The 13,213-nt window shown below is 35.8% G+C and overlaps 1 protein-coding gene across 1 annotated transcript in view; it reads left to right on the top strand.

Annotated features, from left to right (window-relative positions):
- The window catches only part of EYS (eyes shut homolog), a 686,220-nt gene that overhangs the window by 92,421 nt on the left and 580,586 nt on the right, over nt 1-13,213 (top strand). The window lies entirely within an intron of this gene.

Here is a 13,213-nt window from a genome sequence, read left to right on the forward strand (position 1 = left end):
TGTCCCTGTTTGAGCAGAAGGTTTTGACCAGGTGACTTCCAGAAGTCCCTTATAACCTCAGCCTTCCTGTGATTCTGTGGTGTTTGACTATGAAATCAGGCTCAATGTAGTCTTGAAAGACTTTGCTGACACAGTTTTACAGCAAAGCACTCATGCAGATGCATTCATATCACAAAGCTACATGCTTCATTCCTCTGATCTTTACAAGTGCAAAGAAAAGGGTGTTAATCTCAACTGTCGTAAACTGGATTCTTAATGTGTCTTGCATTTTTCACCGAGTAAATTTCTCTTTTCATATTCCTTCTTGAAGTAGTTTTATGTCAATTATCAAGTTATCTTGGTTTTAAAAATCTGGACTATTTGGTGATACTCATAATACATAAAATAGGAATATTCTATACACATTATCATCTTTGAATTATCATTCATAGTCTTAGACCTAGAAACTTTAACTACACATTTAATTTTACAGTTTCATTGTCATAAATTAATTAAATACAAATATAGTATTTCCATTCACACAGTGTTTTGTATGCTATTCCATTAGCAATAATTTTCTTTGTTCACATTCATGTCAATTTCTTTTCATATTTTAATGTGTATAGAACTAGTGAAACTTGTATGGTATCCCAGTTAAAATCATATCAAGCAGGTACAGTTTCAAGCCTGCAGATATTTATATTTTAGGTGACTTATTTATTCTATTTTCTTGTCTAACTTAATTTTACTATATCCAAAGTAGGTAACTAAATGTGAAAGCTTGGATTATAATGTAGTTTAAAACACCCCTCTCAACTAATTAGTAATTTAAAAATAATGCAAATGTAGATTACTTTTCCTCATGTTACTCCAGCACATTAAGATAGCTAACTGGTATGTCTGAAAGAGGCATCATTTGTCGGCATTCTGATCAGCAAGAAAGAAACATTAAAAAGTGTATTATAATGAAAATTAATAATCTGCTAACCAGAAACATATTAAGATAAATACAAATTGCATTTAAAGTGTTTTCTGTCAGCAGGACAAATTCTTCTAAAATGTGATAAGGAAAAGATAAACAAATATAAACCTATCAATATGTTTTCCTTTCACATCTTTCTGAGTGAATAATTGATACGGTGTACACCAAATTTTATTGAAGACAGATTCAACTTTCACCTTTATTTTTTTCCCTCCCAGTCCTTAGATTTGTAATATACCAAAGGCGACTCTGAACAGCTGCAACATCATGAAGTTATATTAAAACTTTTAAAAAACAGTCTCTGCTATCTGCAGCTCTGTATTTTCCCCTATGGTATTTCTCCTTGGCTACTAGTCCTACTGTAACAAATATCCTCAGAATGTCAGGAACAGGCACTCAGCATTTACATCTCTCCTGAGAAAAGGTGCCCCTACCATGACTTGTCACAGGGAGTTGTTGCAGCATCCCAACTGGACATGTTGAGGGCTGGGAGCTATTGAGTCACTATACTTTTCTTATATTTCAGACTGTCTCCAATGGTAGGACTGTTGACAATGAGGTTTCCTGATTCTGAAAGGGCAGCAGTAGTTCCTAAAACATTTTTGCATTACTAGCAAAAACTATAAGAAAGTTAAGTATTTATTTTTTAAATTACCTGAGCAATAGTCTTGTCAGTAGCTCCACTAAGATGCTCTCCACAAAGTGTTTAGGAGATAATTTCTGAAACTGGAAATGCTAGGAAAGAGGAGAATAGTACTGATTTTTTTTTTTCCCATTTTTGAGAATGAGGTGTTTTTCTCTGTTTGTTAATTTTGTCTTTGTGAAAAAAAACAAAACAAAACAAAAACATTTTTTAAAGTTTGAGCCAAATTACAGATAACCGTGAATCTGAATTTCAATCTGAATTAATTTCCACCTAGTTAGCTACTTGTCAGTTAACTTTAGGGAAGTGTCAAAAGCTAACATTTTCAAAAGGATGGAACTGTTAGGGGAAAGCAATTCTAATTAGTTAAAACTTTAAAAAACTTTAAATACATTGAGGTATGTTGGCAGCTATGCCTAACTGCATTTGTTTCCCTAAAGACCAAAACATTAAAAAGTAAAAGTAATTTGGCCTGTAGTTTTTAAATAAATACACATGCAAAAGAGCTCTTTATTTTTATTTTCTTCTGCTCTACATTTTGCATTTTAATTTATAAAGTATCAGCTTATTTTGGTGGTTTTAGCATTTTGTCTTTATTTTGAGTTTCTTCAGTGTTGAGTGTCATCAAAAGAAAGTAAAATATATAGGACCTGGTTTATACTATAGGCCATTTAGAACACTTCATTATATTTCAGATTAAATCTAGCACATTTGGGGTTTTTTTATGAGAATACCAATTTATCTTCTCTTCATCTGACATATATAAGTTCAGTACAAGTGGGTTAGCTCTGCTGTTTTCCCATAGTGAAAGCTAATTTAATTTTTTTGTTTTGTAGATCTGCCAAACTGAATTTCTGGCTCTGTGTTTTTAGGCTAAACAGTAAGGTAGTTTAATGCCTTCCACTGTTTCCAGCTTTAGCCATGTAGCCATACACTTAAAACTAAAGTGGAATATGAGCTAAGGTAAAGCTTGGGTAGCTCAAAGCTTACTAGATAATATCCATGGTATAAACTTCGTATTTCTATGTCCAAGAACACAGAACTTGTGCTGCTGTGGTTTGCTGAAAAGCATAGAAGTTCACAAGTTGCTATTTTCTAAGGAGCAGGTCTGATCTATTATGAGCTGCTGAAGCCAGTAGCCCAACAGTGGTGACAATGTCTCAGACCCATGCTTCCAGATCCAACCAGCAGCAAGGCTGAGAGGGTTTTCCCAACACGCACACTCACACATAAATACAGTACAGAATCATAGAACAACAGAATCACAGAAAGGTTTAGTTTGGAAGGGACCTTAAAGATCACCTAGTCCAACCCCTCTGCCATGGGCAGGGCCACCTTCCACTAGACCAGGTTGCTCAAAGCCCCATCCAACCTGGCCCTGAACACTTCCAGGGGAGGGGGCTTCCACAGCTTCTCTGGGCAACCTCCTCCTGTGTCTCACCACTCTCATTTCTTCCTAATATCTAACCTAAATCTACCCTCCTTCAGTTTGCAGCCATCCCCTTTCATCCTGTCACTACACACCCTTGTAAAAAGTCCCTCCCCAGCTTTCTTGTAGGCTTCTTTCAGATACTGGAATGCCACCATAAGGTCTCTCTGGAGCCTTCTCTTCTCCAGGCTGAACAACCCCAACTCTCTCAGCCTGTCTTCATAGGAGAAGTGCTCCAACCCTCAGATCATCTTTGTGGCCCTCCTCTGAACTCACTCCAACAGCTCCATATCCTTCTTGTGTTCAGGTCCCCAGAACAATCAGTTAGAAATGTAGTTTAATGAGAACAAAAGACAGACCAGACAGGCATGGAACATAGTCACTGTTACTCTGCCCAGCACCTGTTTATAGGTCACCAGCAGTTTTTGTACCCTATTCCTCTACTTTCCTGTATTTTTTCCTCCTCTGAACATCCATAAGTAGTTTTGTACAATCTCCAGATGCCCTTCCCATGCACGCCACAATAAGTGTCGGACTCCTGAGCGGTGACTTCCTTCAGTTTTTGAGGTTCTCAGGCTGCTGCCCCTGCTGACTATTGGTCTGTTGTCCACTGGACCCTGGGGCTGTGGCTCCCTCCAAATAGCTTGGGGACAGGAGCTGAGGTGGGGGTTAGTGTCCCTGAGTGTGGCATTGGGGTGGCCCTGCCTGGCATTGTACTTCTGTGCTCTTTCACGTGTGTGGAGACAAGTTTCTAATCACATAATTCATAAAACAATTTCACAGGTTCAGTAATTTCACTGGAAAGTAAAATTATTTTTTACATCACAATGTATTCCTGCTAAACTATTTCCATCTTTTAATTCTCCTCTACAGGAAAGCTGTTACCAGCATAGACTTCAGTTGTGTACTTTTATGGGTCACATTTAAAGAATTATTTATATAATCCTTGTAGATGGATTAAAGGGAGGTTATTTAGAGGAGGAAAGCCATTGGACAGGTCATTCAATAGTAATGGTTTAGTAAAAGAGAAAAATAAGTCAAAATATGAAGGTTAATTGTGGTAGATAGCTGGAGGAACCATATGTGGGATACAGTAAACAGGGCAGGAGACTGTCTGCTTGAAGGAATTTGTCTTTTTTCCTGTCTTCCTTTAACACTGCATCATAGTCTTGTCTTTCCTCAAATTTCTCTGATAATTTGGCATGTGTCTGCTGGTCAGCAGTACTCGTGCAGGTCTGAAGGGACAGAGACTTGGAAGGCAGTAGGTACGGTGAGTGGGAGAATTCTCTCATTTCTTCCCAATTTATAGCTCCTCCCTCATGGAGAGGAAGCAAGGAAGAAAGTAACACTTGAAAGAAGAGTGCTCAAACCCAGTTTTCAAACCTGCCCCACTACTTCTTTACCTTCTGATCCTCCCCTGGAAAATCCTTTAGGAAGATGTTTTCACTGCTTGCAACCACTTTGGACATAAGCTGGTCAAACTCTCAGATCCCATGCCTTAAAAGGACGGTGTTTTGGGATATCCTGAGTGATGATGTTTCTGTGTTTGTCACTTGATGATTGGACAAAATTGCACCATTGATACAAGAACAGACAGCCACAGATACTATGCAGTTCACCATTATACATTTGGGAAAATGGAATCGAGCCTGTGATGCAGTATCCAAGAAGTACAGGGAAGGGAAAAAGTCCATGTATGTCTACATATATAAGTTTCAGAAGGAACTTTACCCTGAAAAATTTATACACTATACTACTACTGAGAGATCTTCAGACAATACAAATTCTATTTTATTTAAAGCATATTAATTTATATATTAGATATATGCTGATATGAGCAAATTAGCTATTAAAGTCCTTTTATCACATCCTAATGCCCTTATTATTTTTTTAGGTTCCAAGGACAGCAGTTTTAAGACTTTGCAAGAAAGAAAATATTGCTAGACCCTTGAATTTTTTTTAAATTGTGTTTCACTCAGAAACACCATGCTGTCTGAAGAAACATAGAGCACAGTTTAATGCACATACACTAGTTTTACAGCAGTGTTAGAAAACTGCAGTGAATTCCATCTGTGTTGCTCTAATTTCCAATGACATGAGAGAAAAATCAATCTTACGGGTTTTTTAAGGGGTTCAGTTTTTAGCAATGTGAGCTATCTCATGATTCTGCATATGCTTTTATTCTTTCATGCAAGTTCATAGAAAAAAAATTTAAAGTGTGTGGAGAGGAATTTTTACCTTCACAGTTGATGTGATCAGTGCAAATCTGTTGCTTATCCAAAATTAAAAATTAAAGAAAGAAACACATTTTTACTGTTGCAGTTTGTTCATTAACTAATGCCTGTTAACAGATGAGAATACAGACCCAAGTAATACATTATTTATACTGGAATTATATTCCAGAAATTGAAATCTCCAGACTGTATTTCTAAGAAAAATCTCATTTTGCTTTCCTGACTGTTATTTTTAATTCTTTCTTTATGGCATTTTCTCCGTTTCGAGCAAAGCAGACTGTCTTCTTTTAAATCTTTATTTAAAGTCTAACAAGATCTCACCTACCTAATCTTTGGAAGTAAACTGAGCTCTGTATCTTTTTATGAGCTATATGGAAGTGAGTACAGAACACTTTTGCAGGGAAGAAAATTGTCAGTCAGAGTTTAAAAGGCTTGCTTTCCAAACTAGGGCTTCTCAGAAAGTGAGACATTTTCCCCTTGTGATTCTTGTGGGTCTCTTGTTAGTCTGAAAAAACTCTTTTTCCCTTCTTTTTTTCTGAGATATAATGTCACAATGTAGAAAAAATATTATGATAGCTTCAATACCTTTTCTTTTTCTTCCCTTATTGAGCACTTGTAATGAGTTGGTATATCTATTTCTTTTCCTTTTTGTTGGCTGACCCCCTTTTATTGGACACAAGATAAAAGATGGCTACTGTTGCTGTGAAAGATGAGAAATTACCAGAACAGTAGTGTTCTCTCATCTTTTCCATATAGAATTGTTCAAAGAGGCCAAATCATGAAGATACTTTATTATAAGAAATAAAAGTGATGGTAACTTGACATTCTGGTGGCTGACAACAACAGCTAATATACTGAAGAATTTTCTGTATGACTTGCCCTGTTAAAGGAGTATTTCTTTTCATTACAGCTTTGTTTCCCTTCCCCCCTCTTTTGCTTTGTAACATCAGGAAATTTTTACCTTCCTCCTGGCAGGAAAGAAAAAGCAGCAAGAAGTTGTGACAATTACAGTTAATAATTCATAGTGTTTAACTTAAACAGAATAAGTGGCAAAAGCTTAATTACTCCTCACTTCGTGCATACCTGTCGCAAGCCAATGCCACCACAGAGGCTACATATGGACTAAGGTTAAGGCCAAACTTCATAGAAAATGCAGAAGGAAATGCAAAAGATACTAAATATAAACTTGCTAAAGAAATAGCACTTTTTTTTTTCTACCAATCAAGGAATATAATAAAAAAAGAAAGACTTGAGAAATCAGGTATTGGATATCTATTCTGTACCAGTCCCCTGAGAAAATATTTTTGAAATGGTTTCTGAGAAAACTATAAAAGGAGTGAATAAAGGTTCCTACCTGCCTTTAACAATCTAACGTCTTGAACATTTATTCTATCATCTGAAGCTGGCAGGAGTTATCTTGTTAGAACTTCTGCATGTCTGATAGTGCATCTGCAGAGCAGTCAGATACATATAACAAAATCTTGAAGTTATATATTTGCTGCTTAAGAAAGAATTTTCTCATTATTTCTTTGAAAAAGGCTCTGGTCTCAAGAGTTTTGCAGTTTCTGCAGTACCAACTCGATGTTGTAGCAAAACTTGAAATACTAAATTATTTGTATGTCATGATTTGCACTGCATGTGCCTCCAAAGCCACTCTTCTGGACTTTTACATTAGGAAATTTGATGAGTCCTGTGAAAAAAATTCATAAATTCCCTGGGAATCGAATATGTTCTTCAAAGCTCCTAGTTTACCAAATATTAAAGAAATAATTGATTATTATTTAAAAATTAACTACATTTGTGACAGTCCATGTATGTAGACTGCTAGAATTTATAATAAAATATTTATTTAAGTTGTTTGTTTTTTTTTAATGGTAAAATTCATTTTATATAGAACTGCATATAAAATATGCAAGCTGAATACCTGAGCACATTCCTGTAATTGCACAGATTGCTCTCAGCTACCATTTTACATCATGAGCACTTTTACTTATATTCTCAACTATAGAGCTGGTCCTAAAGTATTGTTCCAATGATAAAATTGTAAGGAATAAACAAATAATGCCATTCTGCATTAGGATAAGCTGTAGAACAGTTACATTAAAGGACATTGCTATTAAACTTACTAATTTGTAAAACCCTCAAAATATCATTTCAACACCAATTAATCTTTTTTATTATTATTATTTTCCATTTTCTTTCAACATGAGGCTGTGAGATGACACAAATCAGAAGAGGCAATGACAGGAGCTTGACTCATTGCAGATGTAATGTACAAGACCTATGAGGAAATGTGGAAGAAATTGTTTTGTTTGGGATATTTTAATCAACAGAAAACAGATTGGAAATATCAGTCATTATATGTATTTTTAAAAATCAAGATACGTAAAAATCTAAAAGAGAAGAGAAATCATTTCTCTTCCACATGCCTTGCAAATAAGCCAGAAGGGTTAACTGAGGTTAGGAAGTCTAACTTAAAGAAAACCTGTAAGAATAGTGAAGACAGGGGCTTCTGGCAGGTAGAGACAGTGGACCCTGTCCCCAAGAAAACTATCAAGGATCAGTGAGGTTAAATCTCTATGAGTTATTTTCTTGAGCTAAGGATTGATTGTGGTGACAAGATCAACATCATAACACACAGGGACAACAAGCTTGCTTGATTCCAGGTGACAGTTCAAGGAGAGAGGCAGAAACATAATGTCATGTCAGTTCCTGGTTCTGCAGAAGATGTTACATGCAGGGTTTTCTCTCCATGACCATAGCACCCTGTTTGACAAATAAAGCTGCTGGGAAGACAGGTTTATCTCAAAGAATGGTTCAAGGACAGCTTTGCCAACAGACATTTTAGTGAGGAGGGTATTAAAAAGGTGACCGGCATTTTCCATGCTGGAACATTTAAAAATGCAATGGTCCAAACATTCATGTTACAAATATCTACACTAGTATCCCCTGTAGTTTAGCAGTCTGTGTTTCTTAATACATTGCTTTAGGTTTTCTATCTTCAAGAAAGGTAGCCAGGCTGGAAACTTTGATATTGAAACAATGCATGTAGACTGGGGTTAGTGTGAGAAAGCTCACGTACACTCAACTGAAACGAATCGTGTATTTCAGCTGCATGAAGGGTTAGTGCAATACTTAGCTTACTCCCATGTTTTTTCCTGGGAGCACAGTTGCATGCAGATATTTCAGATTTTAGTTTATTTATTATCTTGAATATGGGCATAAAGGCTACATTTAAAATACACAAAATGGAATCAACAATAAAGATAGCCAGTTAATCAGGGAACTTGATTGGCAGTGAAAGCTAAATTAAACAAATTTAGTTCAGGACATTAATGATGTACAATAATTTTATGATACTTCTGCTTTTTGAAAAATTAATTCTGTTATCAAATATCCAAGTGAGTGGCAAAATAAAGCTTATTGGAATTTAGGACAAGTGGGAACACCCTAGGTTATTGATGCACACAATGCAACAGAGTGACAAAAAACAGTCTGGCGTTCCCTGGTTTATCCTTAACAATGCTTCAACCTGAACGGCCCTGCATGTTTTCTGTTGTATCTTCAAGTGGAAAAAAATGTTTCATTTCAGGAAGAAAGCCTTTGGGAAAAATAACGTGTTTGTAACCAAAAATCTATTCCCTGCATGATACTTTTGTCATTAATGTTTAGTAATGTATGTCTCAAATGTAAGGACTAATCATTATTGAAATTTAACAGCATGACTAGCAATGCTGCTAAATTATAATATCTGTGAAACGAACACAGGAATTACAATCTGCATGATTTGTACCCTCTATCATCAATATATTGACTACTACTGCCTATCTACATTTTCTTTGGTAGGTAGAATCATGGGGAATATATGACAGCAAATATTACAGAATAATCCAGATACTTATGTTTGTCTGGTGCCTTCTAATAAGTTCAGACAAGACAAGACTGAAAAGGAGATTCTTTGAAAGCATGTCTGATATTCAACTTGCTTTTATTCTGTGCAGGTTGTGCTCTGCATCTTATGTGAGAACTCAACCATGTATTACAATTCATAACTAAATTCTGCAAGAAAGAGGAAAAAGAACTCACACATTGATTGCACTGGGACATTCCATTACTTATCTGTATTTGTTGTTATTTTGCTGACACAAATATCAACTCTATACAAATTATTTTTCCTGGTATTCAGAAATGCATTATAGATTGACATTTTGTTATTATTCTGAAGGCTTTTGAATTTGTTTTCTAAATGAGATAAGGTTGAGGGACTTAAAGACGATAAAGAAATAGGAAAGAAAGATGTAAAATAATCTGCCTTTCCTGACATATACAATTGTTAGAATTTATTGATTTATTTTCATTTAGTAGTTTTATAAATGATTTCTTAAGAACATTTTAAAAATTGAGAATTTTTTGCATTACATAAATAAACATCTGTTTAACAGTGTGGCACTATACATCTTCCTTAATTCATGTCCTGGGAACCTAATATAAAAATTAATGCTTTTCCTCCATTTGAATAATTACTTTAAGGTATGTGGAAAGAAACTGAACAGAAGAAAAAAACCAACAAAACAAAAACAAACATTCAACAGGAACTCTTAATTTTATATATGGATTATTTTTTTTTTTTTGCAACAATGCAGATAGTTACTTTGTTCTTCCGATCAAACTGTATGTGCTAACAGTTGTGAAAATATTAGTGGTGATAGTTGGAATTAACACAGAACTGTAGATGTGTGGTAGGTTGACCTTGGCTAGCTGTCAGATCCCCACCTAGACACTCTCTCACTCTGTATTCTCATCAACATGGAGGAGGGAGATGAAAAAGCTGATGGGTCAAGGTAAAGACAAGGAGATCAATTGCCAGTTAGTATCACAGGTAAAACAGAGTCAAACTAGGGGAAATTGGTTTAATTTATGGCCAATTAATGTAGGCTTGCACAATGGGAAACACAGACAAATCAAAACAACACCTTTCCCTTCTTTGTTGTTTTGTTTTTTTTTCCCTGAGGCTCAATTTCTTTCCTTCATTCCCTGCTCCTCTACCTTCCCCCCCTCAAGCAGTACATGGGAGATGGGCATGGGGATTCTGGTCAGTCCATAGCAGCTCCTCTTTGCTGCTCTTTCCACCTCACACTTTTCCTCCCTTCCTGGGTGGGTTCTCCATGGACCATAGTTCCTTCAGGGCACATCCACCTGCTTCAGCATGGCACAGTGTGGATATATGCTCTCTCCACAGACACCTGGAGCACCTCCTCCCCTCCTTCCTCTCTGACCTTGGTGCTCACAGGATTGTTTCTCACCCTTTTTCCCCCCCTTACTCCTCACTCTAGCTGTGCAGTGTTTTGCCCTTTCTTACATACACTTCCCCCTTGGCTGGGGACTCAGCCGTGCCCTGCTGAGGGGTCGGTTGGAGCCGGCTGGAACTGGCTGTGCCTGGCACGAGACTCTCCTCACAGAGGCTGCACCTCAGTCCCCACTGCCTGACCTGGAGCACCTACACATAGCCCAGTGTGTCAAACTACCTGTAAGAAACAAGAAAATGGAGTTACCCTTTCAGTAGTCTTTGGATTTTTGTTTCAATGATGTCTACTTTCCTTCTTTTAGCAACATACACAACATCCTCATTTATTGTGATGAAGCTGTGCACTTTACATGTGCTAAAGACCTGACTTGTATGGCCTGTGTTTTGTTACATTCCAATGTATATGCACTCTGTATTTTTTTACTGGTCCCTGCCACAGTAGAAAGCTCCAGATAAAGGATGAGAGATAATTTATATACCGTCTCTTACATTATCACAGTAAATGAATGAATAAATAAATAAATAAATATCTAAAAATGCTGAAGTGACTTCAACACAAGCAAGACACTTATTAATCTGCATATTGTTTGCGTATTGCTATGAACGTCTTCTCAGGTTCTGGAAGTACTTCCTACTTCATTAATTACTTTATTCCAGCAATAAAGACTTGCATGTGTAATACTGAATAAGAAATGAGTGAAATTTAATTCTTTGTAAATACAATACAGAAGCTCTGACTTCCAGCTTCCTTTTTTGAGGGAATATGGATTATAACACCTCTTGGTTTTCATTACAGAACAACATTTGGAATAAAAGTTTCATGTTAATAGCACACATAAAGATGTAGAAAATCAAAGCTTATCTTGCTTGCTTTGCAGGTTTTTCAGGTCAGCACTGTGAAATAGAAATTAATGAGTGTGATTCAGCTCCCTGCTTGAATGGTGCGGTCTGTCAGAATGATGTCAACAGCTATGATTGTTTTTGCCCTGAAGGTAAGTTGTTCAAAATAATTTATTTTTATTATCTTTGACAATTTTCAAAATTGCCTGCAGTCTGCAGAACATCTTCTTGCCAGTCTTCAAAACCATTGTTAGCATTTCCTTCCTATGAAAGTTATTCATTCTTTCCTGAAGTCACATTTGCATCTTTGTCCAGCAAGACACCCAATAAAACAAGCAGGTTCATAAAGAATGGAGACAGATATACTTGTGCTACTTTTTTTTCAGATAAAACCTCATGACTTTAGCAAAGTCTGAAGGAGTGAAGAGAACACAAATGTGCAGTATGTGTAATCCACAGAAAATGCAATCAATAAACTTACAAATAAAATATTTCATCCTGATGTACTAACTTGCAGCTCTGTGACTGAGCATAGCAAGCAAATTACAAGGGCCGTAATAATGACTGTAATGTATCTTCAGTACAAAAATCTATTAGACCTTTCAAAGACAAAAATAATGAGATTTTCAGCACTTTTGGTGTTTTTTTAAAAAATGTATATTGCTTAGTGTCATCGGAAGTGTATGAAAAAACGAGTGGTTTCAAGAAAAAGTAGTTAAAGGAGAAACTAAAATGCTTTAAAATTATAGTGTGTTTCACTCACTAGAGATACTTTCACAAATGGATTTCTTCTGAATATTTGTATATTTCTAAAAATTTGATTTCTAGTTAAAAATAAAGTGAAGTTTGTGATTTATAAACTGGTACTTTGGTTTTGCATTTTAAACTTTCTTATACTTGTTTGTTTTTAATCTTCAAATAATACTGTAAGTCAGTATACATCAGTATGGACTGATAGTGTGTTGATTTCATAGCTTAAAATATTTCAGATATTTATATATTAATACAAGCATTCTAGTGGAGATTGTAAGTACAGAAACTCATCATAAAAGATGATAGTGCTACAAATAAGTCTCATAAGAACAGGCTCTGTCATTAGTTTAAATTAGAAGCCAAAACAGATGTTGGAAGGCAGTTGAAAATTAAGTTTTGAATATGTGATTGTGCTATGTTAGTGTGCCTGACCATCTTATACTAAAATAAATCTTGGCATCCACACTGATAATTTTGTGGCTTACTTGTTACCTGTGAGAAATGGGTCTGATTAAACCCTAAATGCAAATGAGAACTGTTACTGTATACATTATTAATGAACTAAGGGTAATTTAAAGTTTTATGACTTAGGGATCAGTGGAAATTGGTTCCATGGTCAGTTTGAGAAATTATGGGAATATGCCTTGCACTGAGGGTGCTGATAGCTTAGCATTAGTCATGGTGTTCCTGCAGCCATGGCTTGTGACAGCACTAATGACAGTCATTTTGTAGCATGACCATGAATTAGAATTCATTTACAAGAGTGTAAAATGTCAGATATTGGAGTGGAGATTCTCCAACAATTTTGAGTACAAAAAAAAAATCTGTTTGACTTCTGAGTTTGCTAGAAGACACAAAAAAACAAATAGAGAAAAAGTAGAGAAGTAAGTATTTGAGAGCTGATTTTTAAAGCTATGATTAAATGGCCAAATCTCAGCATCAGTTACCTTTGCCTGGAAGGTTCTCAAAATGGCAGAAGAAATAGAGATTCTTAAGTTTCTGCTAAACAAAAAGTTCAACTACACTAATGTAAGCACTGAATCCTAAA

This window comes from Apus apus, chromosome 3 (assembly GCF_020740795.1).
Source record: "Apus apus isolate bApuApu2 chromosome 3, bApuApu2.pri.cur, whole genome shotgun sequence".
Lineage (NCBI taxonomy): Eukaryota > Metazoa > Chordata > Aves > Apodiformes > Apodidae > Apus > Apus apus.